The sequence below is a fragment of the Globicephala melas genome, chromosome 15 (genome assembly GCF_963455315.2).
Source record: "Globicephala melas chromosome 15, mGloMel1.2, whole genome shotgun sequence".
NCBI lineage: Eukaryota > Metazoa > Chordata > Mammalia > Artiodactyla > Delphinidae > Globicephala > Globicephala melas.
The window spans coordinates 44,630,174-44,640,371 of NC_083328.1; positions in this window are offsets into that span (position 1 = coordinate 44,630,174).

Genomic DNA, 10,198 nt, shown 5'->3' on the forward strand with positions numbered 1-10,198 from the left:
GGACAACGTTTGACAAGTGTGTATTCAACAATACTGATCATTTTTGCCCTAAGGTGGTTTCTCTGAAGTGCTTACTTGTTGGTGTCTGAGACACCTGAAGTGCTAAGTGCTGTGAACGCTCATGAAAGCAACAAGTGGGGAGCACGTGGAGTGCTGTAGAGGAATGGCACTCCAAATGTTGTAGGCATTATTATTCTCAAAACAGTGTCAAGACGCTCCTATTTGTGACCTCCATTTATTAAAATTATAGACAGAGGGAACTTGCTGGTAATGAGAAGAATGGGTCTGCCAGATTTATCATCCCTGATCCTGTTTCCTCACAGGATGTCCTGTGAGACTCAAGGAACTGAGAATGCAGGATTCATACTCGTGTGCACGTTGCGTCCTCAACACTCATAGACACACCAACACTGACAGGAGAACAAAGGACTTCTCCCCTTGACCCTGCTCAGTTCCTCTACAGGAATTGCACCCTGGTCACAGCCTGGTGATGTTCTTTAAGTTGGTCAATACAAATAAATGTCAGGAGTTGTGTGCTGGATGATGGCTGGTTGATGATGATGGCTGGATGATGGCTTTTAAGAAACACTGAATTACAAGACAGGAGATCTAGCAATTAATTATGTGTTTCTAGGGGATTCAAATTCCTTATCCCATTTGTTTGACTCTTTTCAAGGCCAGAGGAATCTTCACATAAACCTTTCCAAAGTAAAAATATCCAGAGACTCACTTACTGCTCTAAATTTTCTTTGTTGGAGAATGACAAACTCCGTTCTTTGGCCCAGGGAACCTTCTTTCAGTGGATAATTATTGTCTTTGTACAAATAATGTTTGTCATAAAAGCTTGAAAATATTTTCTGTTTTTGAAAAAAATAATTTTATTCTCCCAATTATTTTGTACATCTTGGCCTCCCTTCATTAGAAAAAATTCCTTGAAGATGTTGGTCACAGATTATTGATTCTCCCTGACTCTTATGTCCAGTAGGGAGCATAACATTTAAAAATTTATTTAAAGTGTTTAATAATAAATGTTTCATTGAAGTATACTTCCAGGAAAGTGTACAAATGGTAAATGTTTGGCTCAATTAATTATTACAAAGTGATGACACTTGCATATCCAACACCCAGGCCAAGACCAGGAACGTGATCAGCACTGCAGAAGCCCCCTCATACCCCATCCTGTTACTTTCTCTTCTTCTTTCTCCCTGAAGGTAACTATTATCCAGAATTATAACATGATGATTTGTTCTATCTGTTTTATTACATATCATGTGATATGTACTTTTCTTATGGTTGGCTTTTTTCCAGTACACAGTATATTTGTGAGATTTATGCATATTGTTATGTAGATCATTCATTTTTATTGCTATATGGTATTTTATTCCATGAATATATCATAGTTACTTATCCATTTCACTGTTTATAGACATTTGGGTTGTTACCAGTTATGCTATTACAAATAGTACTGCTGTGAGCATTCTTGCTCATGTTTTCTTTTTTTTTTCCCATGTGGAATTACTGGATCATGGGGTAAATATATGTTCAACTTTATGAATACTTTTAATCAGTTTGCCAAAGTGAGGGTACCAATTTTCACTCTTACCAATTTTGGTTTCTCTATATTCTTCTGAATTCTTGGTATTATCAGTCTTTAAAATTTTAACCATTCTAGAGTGCGTGTGGTGGTATCTTTTAGTGGTTTTAGTTTGCCATCTCTTGCTGATTAATGAGATTGAATATGGTATTTACTTCTTCGTGTATTTACTAATTGTGTGAAAATCCTCCTTAAGTGACTACTCAAATATTTTTTCCATTTTTCTGTTGCGTTATCTGTCTTTTACTTAGTGATTTGTAGCTCTTTACATAGCTTGAATGTGAACCCCTTATCAGTTGAGTGTGTTGAAAATATCTTCTCCCACTCTGTGACTTGTCAATTCATTTTCTTAATGGTGTCTTTTGATGAACAAAGTTCCTAATTTTAATATAGTCAATTTAACAATTTCTTCCTTATGATTAGTGTTTTTTGTACACTCTTAAAACAATCTTGGCTTACTCTAAGTTGAGGAAGATATTCTTTTATGGGTTTTTGAACAGCTTTATTACTTTACTTTTCTCATTTAGATTTGCAGTCTGTGCAATTGATGAATTGATTTTTGTACATCATTTTTCACTGTTTCCTTAATACTTGTTTAAAGGCCTCATTTTCTTCCATGTGGATATTCAGTTTATCCAGCCCCATTTAATGGAAAATCCATTCTTTTTCCCCTGCTCTGTTCTGCAAATTTTGTCATGAATCAAGTGTCCATCTATGCATGAGTTAGTGCCCCACCTCTATTACGCTCCATTGCTGTATTATCTGTTCTTGTGTACTTATTTACTGTAGGCTCATAGTACGTTTTTATGTCTGGGAAAGTAAATCATCCAACTTTATTCTTTTTGTTCAAGACTGTTCTGGGTTTTTGGCTCTTTGCATTTGTTTATATTAATAATTTTAAAATCAGTTTATAAATTTTGACACAAACACAGACAGTTGGGATGTTGTTTGGTATTGCATTAAATCTATACATAAACTTAGAATTTACATCTATACAATATTGTCTTATAAACCCATCGATTTGGGTATTCTTTAATTTCTCAAACTTAGAATTTACATCTATACAGTATCATCTTACAAACCCATCTATTTGTGTATTCTTTAATTTCTCTCAGTAAAATTTCATACTTTTATGGGTAGACATCTTTTATTAGATTTATTCTGAGGAGTTCCCATCTCAAAGGGAAATCATTTATCATTTTACCATCAAGGATGATGTTGGATGGCTTTGGGGTATGGTTTCATTTTGCTATGAAATATCCTTTATCAGGTTAAGGCATGAAAACATGACGTTTTGACATTTTGCCATGTCGTTTTTAACCCTGGGCATTTTTAGAGGACCTAAAATCAGTTCTCAAAGTTTCAGCTGTGGCAGGGTTATGAGCACAGCCTGTTGCATTCAGCCTGTGAGCTGCAACCCATCTCTTACTCCACCCCTGAGCTGGAAGGAGAGAGGAAAAAGATGGTAGAGCTGAAGCCTGAAGACTATAGGAGATTTGGGAGATAATCCCTGGGAAACCCAGAATTATTTTTAAAATAATCGAGGACAGTCTGGTGTTCTCACAGAAAGGGTGAGAGAACGACCAAAGAGATGTCTTGTGACAGACTTATGCATGTAACAAAAGCCTGGCACATTTGCATTTTTAACATCCCATCTGTTATGTCAATGCATCTTTATAGCAACCCTGGTTTCAATATAGTACAATTTTACAGGCAAAAAAAAAAAAAAGATGAATCAATCATCTAACATCATAGAATGAGAAGAGGATGAGCTGGAAGCAAGAATCAGGTCTCCTGGCTTCCTGGCCTGGACGCCTCTGATTAGAACATAAAATCATATGAAAAATCCCCAATACAAAAGCTCTCCTAAGTCACCCCAAAGGAGACTATCATGTTAGAATATGCAAAATGTAAAAATATAACATCCGTTTTTAAAGAGTGCCTCTTGTAAAACCATGATTCATCCTCAAAACAAACTGTTGTGGAGGTTGCAAGTGAAGGTTGCGCCTTCACGCCCCACCGGAAGGAAATGAGTTCAGTCGTCCTTCTTTCCTCTTCCTCATCTGCTCTTCCCTATGTGACTTGCTTTGGCCAATGAAATGTGGGCAGAAGTGACCTGTGTCACTTCCAGATGAGAGCATTTCATGGCCAGTGCTTGGCTCTCCAGCACATTCCCCCTTGTCACGGAGACCACGGGAGCTCAGGTTGATGTGTGTGTGTGTGGGGGGGTGCCTGAAGGTACCTGGAGAGTCACTCATATGCACAGCAGGTTTTATGTGAGTAAGAAAGCAACACTTATTTCTGAAGCCACTGAGACTTTGGATTGTTTGTTACTGCAGCCTATCCTATCCTATCCTAATGGCTATAGCTGATCACAAGGTCAGCTTCTGGTAGACCCAGCCAGTTCTCAGCTCTGTGGTTTGCACTTTCTCCTTCTGTGGCCCTAGACAAGTCAGAATGCCTCTGCTCTAAAGGTGCAACTATCCTCAGCTCAGCTGTTGGGGGAGAAGGGAGAAAGAGCCATGAAGGCCACTGTAGCCTTACGTCTAGCCGTGATCTCCAATCCCACATTAGCATTAGTAAGAGGGCTTTGCTTTTCCAGGTTTCAGATGCTGCCCACATTCCTTGGCTCATAGCCCCATTCCATCTTCGAAGCCAGCAGAATCTTCATCACATCACATCAAAAAAAAAAGGGGCTTCCATCCCACAAGGTTTTCTGTTTCTAAAATAGCTTGGAGTTTTGCTACTCAAACTGTGATCCATGGACCAGCAGTGTCAGCATCACCTGAGAGCTTGCTGAAATACAGAAGCTCAGGCCCCACCCCAGGCCGTCTGCATCATCGTCCACACTTTCAAATCCAAGTGGTTGGTATGAACATTTCAGTTTGAGAAGCACTGGCTTGACCTTGGCAGTGAGGAGACAGAGTGATTTGGTTTTCCTCGGTTTTCACAGTCCTCACGGTGGGTGAATGACCACCCTGCCCTGACCTCCTGACCCACCATTCCCTCTTTTGAACCGTGCACAGATTCCTGCAGCAGCTCCTATAATAGAAGGTGAACCTTGAGGTCTCAGGTCTCTGGTGATGCTTGTCCTCCTTTGCATCACGTCACAAGTCAGAAGTGAGCCCAAACATAAGGTATGAGGATTCCATCCAGCTCTCCTTCCTCTAGGTGTGATTGCCTGCCGTGCGCACGGGAAAGGCACCCCGGAGGTTTCTTCATGTCCCTTGTTTCCATCTCCTGCTCTTGATCTTACTCAGGCCCCATGGAAACAGATGCACCTGGCAAGTGCCGGGGCCGCTGCTAAGGTGCCTTCCCATTTCCTCCCTGGCCTCAGTCCCTGCTGCTGCCCTTCTTCTCCAGATCCTCCGGAAGAGTGCCAGGGACAAGCCAAAACTGCTCCCTGGCCCTGCTCCCAAATGACAAGAAACCAAAAGCTGATTCAGGAAGTGTGCCGAGCTGAAAGCAGGGCTGGTGCTCTTGGAGCCCAGGCTGTGTCTGCGGGTGTGAGGTTATCGGATGACAAGGCACAGGCTTGTCTTTGTTGCTCCCGTCTCCTGCCCCGGGCCGGCCTGGCTCTTGGCATCTGCTTCCCCATTCTCCACATGCTGTTGGCAGCCCAGTGCTGGGGGGTTGCCAACAGGAGGCCACCATCTACTGCTCGGAGCTGCTTCCTCCCTGCTGTTCGTGAAAGCAGTTCTTCACGGGAGCACGACCTGATGCCTTCCACAAAGAGTGACTTTCATCAGGGCTGTGGCGCGGGCTCTGCATCGTGGGCTGCTGGACTGAGCGAGGGCCAGGAGGGCGGGGAGGAGGTCTGGCTACAGCGGCAGATGGAATCTGGCCCAGGGCGGATGTCGAGTGCCTTCTTCAGTATGCCTTTTCCCTTTTAATCTCCTCTTGAGCAGAGCTGATCACTTTGAGCTGTAATTATTTTAATCTTCCTCCTTGCCATCCCCGTCTGACTGCCTGCCACTGCCCATCGACCCTTTATGCTAATGATGTACTCAGGTGGCAGCTTTGCTGAAGCCATTTCAGGCAGCCCATCTTCGTAACGGGCCAAACAACGATGCAGGCTTGCCTGGCCGGGGACTCTCACCATCCCTTGCTGAGTGACCTTTGGCAAAGCAACACTCCGGAGATGATTTCTCCTTTGCAAAGCAAGTCAGCAACATGGGTGGGTGAGGGAAACAAGATACCAAATGATAGCTAGACAGCATCCATAGCATGCATTTCAGCATCACCATAATTTTAAGAATATCGTTTCAGAATCAGGAAAATCTGGGTCCTCTACCTGGGCGTCAATCTTTTCATCTCTGAGTCTCTGAGGCCTCATCTGTTAAATGCATATCATAATAACTTCTTCAAGAGCTGTAAGTGATGCATGGAGAGCTCAGAGCATAATGCTGGGTCCTAATGGCAGTTGGATAAACAAGCTTTTTTTCTTTTATCATTAGTTATGTCCAGATTTTCCTGTGACTGAGGGAAACAGGTGTTTGGATAAAGGAGTCGAATTAGTTGTCTTGGATTTGTGCTATCGTTTTGGGCCTCTTCCTGTCCCGTTATGGATGGTAACATGAGGAAAATAATGCAAACTAGATGTCTTTGGAATATTTGAATAAAACTTTTTTTACCTGTAAACTCTTATGAAGTGAAGGGGGTGGATATTCCCTGGCTCACACGACAAAGACTTCCATGTTCTGATGGGTCTTGGGCCAGATAAACATTAGTTCTTTTGGATCTTGTGAGCCTGGTAGGAATGGATTGTCCAAGGGGAAGAGTCTAGGCTGCAGCCTGTGAGTAAAGCAAACCATCCCTGGCAGATTTCTCTACCTCACTCCCCGCTCCCTCTTAATCAAGTATCTCATTTTGTTCAGCTCAGCATAACACAAAGAAATGAGTTAGGGGCTTGAAAGACAAAGACAATTGGGACAAGGTTTCTGCCCCTAAGATCGAGGGTCAAGGGCAGGCAGAGAAGCATAAGTAGAAATTATAGGGGCAAGTATTATGCAGACATAAATACCGATTCTGTAGGAAAACATACGAGGGGTTAGCAACTTAGCAATTGAGGGTATGTGGGGAGAGATGGTCAGGGAAGGCATTGCAGAAGAGGAAACACTTCTGAGGTGATTTCTCTTTCCAGGTAATCTTTAGATGTGATGAAGACAGTCTTTAGTGTAATCAGGAGTATCAGTGAGTTTTTTTGCTGCATAGAAAACAACTCAGGGCTCCCCTGGTGGCGCAGTGGTTGAGAACCCACCTGCCGATGCAGGGGACGTGGGTTCGTGCCCCGGTCCGGGAAGATCCCACATGCCGCGGAGCGGCTGGGCCCGTGAGCCATGGCCGCTGAGCCTGCGCGTCCGGAGCCTGTGCTCTGCAACGGGAGAGGCCACAACAGTGAGAGGCCCGCGTACCGCAAAAAAAAAAAACAAAAAACAACCACCGAAATATTAGTGGTTCTGAACAACAGTTTATTTAGTTCACCATTCGGGGCTCAGGTGGGTGATTCTTCTCTCTGGATCCGCTCGGCTGATTTCTGCTGGGCTTTGCTCCTCTGCGGTCATTTGGCAAATTGGCTGGTTGGATGATCTAGGACGGCCTCACTCACGGCTGGAGTACATTGGTCCCCCTCCACACGGCCTCTCGTTCTCAAGCCACCATCTTGGGCTCATTTACACAGTTGTCTCAGCAAGAAAGCAAGCCCCAATGCTCAAGCGCTATTCAAGTCTCTGCATCATCGTTTCTAACGTCCCATTAGCTAAAGCAAGTCACAAGCTCAGCCCAGATTCGAGGTGCAAAGTAGCCTCCACTAGTATACCATATTGCTTCTACTTAGGATACGGAGAACAAGAGCGGGCAGAGATAATGACCTCTAGAGGTAAACGTCTGAATAATACAATCTATTTCCCTACTAGGAGTCAAGTTCCCAATATTCCACCCTTGAAGACACATTCTGCTGTGTTAAGCATTGCCCATCCCAGTTGTCCCTGTTGAAATGAGTATACCCTTGGAAGGCTGTGACACTTTCAAGAGTAATTAGTCACTTTTGGGTTTCACCTTAATAGCAATGAAGGCCATGACAGCAACCTCATCGGAGAATTGGGGGTAGTGGATGAAACGTGGGAGAAGGGGGCAGGAATGCAAAAAGGGAAGATCCAAGCTTGGCTTTAGCTACCTCCCAGTTCTGCCTAAAGCTGGGCCTGCATCTGTGCGTTCAAGGGTGACACCCATTACAAAGTCACTTGCAGAACTTATCTCACTGAGCTTAGAAGCCAGATGTCCCTGACAGCCTGATCAATGGTCTCCTTCCTTGTCCCTCCACCAGCCCAGCTACTATCTGAGCAGCAGTGCCTGCAGCTGGCTGTGGACCCTGCCTCAGTTACTGCTCTCGAGTCCAGCTTCCAGGGGGTCATCTGGGGGGAAGCCAAGGGCTTCGAGTAGTAGTTCTCAAACTTGAGCGAACCCCAGATTTCCCTGGAGAGTTTGTTAAAACAGATCTCTGGGCCCCCCACCCCCAGGGTTTCTGATTCCGTAGGTCTGGGATGGGTCTAAGTATGTGTCGTGCTAACAAGTTGCCAGGTGCTGCTGATGGCGATGCTGATACTGCTGATTCAGGACCACGTTTTAAGACCTCCTAACCTAGAGCTTGGATACCTTGTCCTTTAACATAGGGTTTCCTTTATTGCAGAGGTTCTCAACCTTAGCTGCTCCTGGGGACAACTTCAAAAACATGACTATTCAGGCTTCCCCTGCAGAGAGGCTGATTTCATTGGTCTGGGTGATCCTGGTATTTATAGTTAAAAGACTCTCAGGTGATTCTGATACACAAGCAGGGCTGAGAACCACCGTCTTATTGTAGCGGTTCTCAGAGAGTGGTCCTCAGACCCACAGCAGTAGCAGCCTCACCTAGGAACTTGTTAGAAATGCACATTCCCAGGCTCTACCCCAGACCTACTGAATCAGAAACCCTGGAGATGAGACCCCACAGCCTGTGTTTTAACAAGCCCTGCAGGGGAGTCTGATACACACTGAAGTTTGATTCACCAGATTTTTCAAATGAAACGGGGCCTGTGAGACACCATCTTGGAGGAGCCACTTTAATACCAACTTCAGAATACGAGCCCCATCTTCAGAGGATGAGCTCTGGAGAGATGACATGCAGTTTGCAAGATATGGGGTTTGGGTTGTTGCATCAGAAATCTTTGAAATAAAATCTTAGAAACGTGGGGTATAGACAGACCTAAAGAGAATTCTTAGGCTAGAGTGGGGGAAGGGCTTTGTACATCCACCTGGCTCTGGCCTCCAAGGCAGCCCCTTGAGATCCCCCCCCAACCCCCTCTACCCCTCAACATGGAGTGGGAACCAGGAACTTCTGCCCTAGCTCCAGCACTAAGTTAATCGTGTGACCTCTCTGAGTCTTTTCTTCCTTATTCTAAATGTACGACAGGATTTGCATCAACTCAATCAGCTACCTTGCTGTTCTAAGTTGGTCAGTGAGATTTCACAGGTATGGTTTGCTAGTGTTTAATGATCATTCAGGAGGAAGAATGTTAATGAAAGACTTGCTCTTGTCTCATGTACATGCAGCTGGCAGGGCTACCTTCCTCAGCTCGGGAAAAAGGCAAGTTAATAATCACATCCTTTTGATTGTATAAATTAATTGTTTGAAGCCCTGGCATGCCCACAGTAGCAAGGAGTATATAGGAATAGAGGAATTCCTCATTGGGCCTCTGCCACCCCCAGTTTCCCTAGGAGTTGTAAATCTCTTAGGGTTTATTCCTCGGGAACTTAAAGCATCAGACCTGCTTCCAGGTGCTGATGCTCAGAGCATCTTTAACGTGATCAGTGGGGACCGTGGCTCATCCTGCCTCTTCTACTACACGGGTGGATCTGGGCAGCCCAGGGGACACTCTTTACTTGGTGATGTTTTTGCCAGTCTTGACAGGTTCTAGAGTTGTCCTCTTCTTGGGCCCCAAAGACACTGTACTTTCATACACACACACACACACACACTCTCTCTCTCTCTCACTCGCTCGCTCGCTCAAACTACCAGGTTGCAGAGTCTAGAGGGGCTTTCAGCCTGGGTCTTGCTTGAGCCAGAGTCAGGCTTCCCCATGAGCTTGGAGAACAGGTACACTTATTCAGGTGCCTTCCAGGAGTTAGCAGGACACTTAAATGAGAGAAGCAAGGCCAGAAACTACAGCAGACGCTATACCTAGTTCCACTCTACTAGATACTCGTTGCCAAAGTCTCGTCTATTCTCTTGGATTATATAAGAACGAGGCTCAGAACCCAAGAACTTCCATGGGGTCTAAGCAACAGAAAGCTTCTCTTTCCAGTGGATGTTGTCGCTATTGGATGGTGGCTTCCTGGGGCATCTCCTCGGGGCCAGATCAATGTGATGGGAAAAGTGTTTGTACTAATGCTTTAAGCCAGTGGTTCACAAAGGATGGTCATCAGGTCAGAGCATCAGTATTGCCGAGGAACTAGTTAGAACTGAGGCCTCACCTGCCCCTTTGAATCAGAAGCCCTGGGGATGCAGCCCTGCAGTCTGTGCTTTATCAATCCTGCTATAGATGAGTCTGAGGCGTGCGGAATTCGAGA